Genomic DNA, 2,869 nt, shown 5'->3' on the forward strand with positions numbered 1-2,869 from the left:
TATTTTTACTCAATTCTTGACATCCGTAGAAGACGAATTAAAATAGTTTCAGAAATATTCAGTAGCCAAAGCTCACACCAAAAACTCTGAGGTATATAGCAATACTTTTTAACTCTTTCTGAGATTAAAAGTGTTTCCCAAGGCGTGGAAAATAAAGTGATTCTAATTCCTAAAACAGATGAAGATCCTTGTTAACTGAAGTCATACCGACCTATGAGCATACTATCAACCATATCCAAATATTTGAGAAATGTTTATTATCCAATTTTACATATTTGAAATGTACAATTGATAGGCCGCAAATGTGATTATCATAAGCTCTATGCAAAGTTTTTTTTTGACAATTTTCATCAATTAGTCACTAGGTATACGGAAGATTTGGAAGAAACTTCTGAAATGAATGTCATTTACACTATCTACTCAAATATTCTTTGATAAGTATCGAAGGCGTCGTTTAAATGTCGATGTCGATTAAAGTTAATGAGTAACAGTTTAGTGTTTTTATAATCATTATGTCATCAGGATATTAGGTAAATGTACAAAAGTTGAAGGACGTGAATCATATGATGATTGGGCTTTTGCAGCATAAATTTTTTAATTTAGAAAATTTAGCAGAATGCATTGTGGAGCCAAACTTGAAGAAGAAGTAGATTTCATTAGAAAGGCAAGAGCAATATTAACGTTAGATACCAGTAGAGTAAAGAAATGCTGGATGAATTATTTTTAATATATATTTATTTAGATGTTTATGCTTCGAAAGTTGATCAAGAAAGAGGCTAGACATTAGAGAGGCGCGTATATGCTACCAACCTATCAGCCATAACGCTCGTTGTTGACAGTTCACAACGAGCGCGCGAAACTCAAATTGTAAATTTGAATGACAATTTTGTCCAACCAGTTTATATGTACATATAAAAGAAACAAAAACCTCAGATCAGCTATGGTCAAAGTTAAAGGCAATGTATAGTGATTCAGGTTAATCTCGAAGAATAAATCTCCTAAGGACATTAATTGTACAAGATTAATTAATTTGATTCAAAGAGTTCATATATCAACGAAATAATTGAAACAGGGCAGCGATTGAAGAGAACAGATTTCAATATTGATGATGGATAGGCTCTTAGCTCTTGGCATGATTGCCGGAGAAGATTTTGCCGATGAGTATGGCCTTTGCGCATTCTGGCACAGCCATTACGCAATAAAAACGAAGCTGTATGATATAGAAAACAATGTTGCGCTTAATAATGAATCGTTTGATTCAGAATCGTTCGTTTGATTGCGAATTGTACTGATTAGTTTATGATAAAGATTATCCGATACATTTTTTCGTAATCAATTGTATTTTTTTGTATAAACTTGTAGTCACATGGAGAAACTTTAGTTTCTGAGCTAGCATCAAACGCAAATTTAGCTGCGAGTTCGTTACTTGCTATGATCCAAGAGTCCGAACCCAATAAATGGTTGGAAAGCGAAACGATGAATGAAAAAAAATCAAGTATAAGAAGTTCAATTAGAGAGCCATTTATGAACATAGAAATCTAGGAAAGTGGGTATTGCCAGTAAAACAATGCTCAACGTCATGACCTAAATCAAAACAAAGTCAATCAAAATTTAGGGAAATATGATGAGAGCTACCCAAAAGACACAAATAAAACATTCTTTCTATATTTCATTCGTTCGAAAATCAAGTAACGCAAAACATCCCATATGGCTAGTCTACTCCATTTTTTTTCAATACTTCGGGCGAATTTAAATGTTAATACTAACACCAGCATTATTGATGAAGCTGTCCGCTCGAATTTACATACACCAGTATGTGCCAAAAGTACAATGTTTTCCGATAACAAGATATAGGAAAAATTACAATTACAAAGCGAGCTGAGAATATGGTTCAACGAATGCGGAGGTACAACGTTGCGGTCTTTAACAAAGTGGTTACAAATTCTTAGACACCACGGCCATGAGAACACATTACCAGCTGATGCTCATTCTGGTCTCAGACCTCAAAGTGAACACATCGTGATTCAAAAATATTACATAATCGTAAATCGAACAGTGAGTGTTGATAGAAAACACATTAGCAGGTAAAAATGCAACTAATAATTACTGTTGAAATGAAGAAAATTTATGATTATCTAATTGGAAGAAATATTAAAGTTAAAAACATATTAAGAATGGCCCAGACTGTGAACAACATTAAATACGATCTCCCAGTTCATATAATATTTTTAAACTTTGAACAAGATTTAAATGTATTCAAAATAATTAATGTAATATTAAATAATTTAATAATTAAATAAGCCACATATCCGAAAATATCATGGGAACGTTTAATTTCTAAATCTCAGAGAGTGCCACAATGTTACCGTTGACAATATTTTGGTCACACTTCAGCTTTTTGCAACATGAAATTTCACCAGAATTAAAGTAATTCACATTCCATCTAGAATTCACTTCATTATAGACATCTTGATGGATTCTAGCAGATTCACTACTTTAGTACAAACTATTTTCAGAAAACTCACAATTTTATAAAAACTTTCTTTTCCAATTTGCGCGGCCGCGCAGTCTTTAAACATTCATAACTCTGTCAATTTTTGTGTGAAAGAAAAATAATAAAAAACAATAATAAGCCAGAAAGATCCCTTTGATTTTTATCTATATGCTTTTATACGTATCTTTTATTCTTTTTGAGATATAATGAAAATAATTTCGATTTTTAAAAAAATTGGAAAAAAGTTTTTATAAAATCGTGAGTTTTCTGAAAATAGTTTGTACTAAAGTAGTGAATCTGCTCGAACCATCAAGATGTCTATAATGAAGTGAATTCTAGATGAAATGTGAATTACTTTAATTCTGGTGGATATGG

Source organism: Ctenocephalides felis, unplaced genomic scaffold, assembly GCF_003426905.1.
Source record: "Ctenocephalides felis isolate EL2017-DRISC unplaced genomic scaffold, ASM342690v1 CF-g0.4_SCAFFOLD_03046, whole genome shotgun sequence".
Taxonomy (NCBI): domain Eukaryota; kingdom Metazoa; phylum Arthropoda; class Insecta; order Siphonaptera; family Pulicidae; genus Ctenocephalides; species Ctenocephalides felis.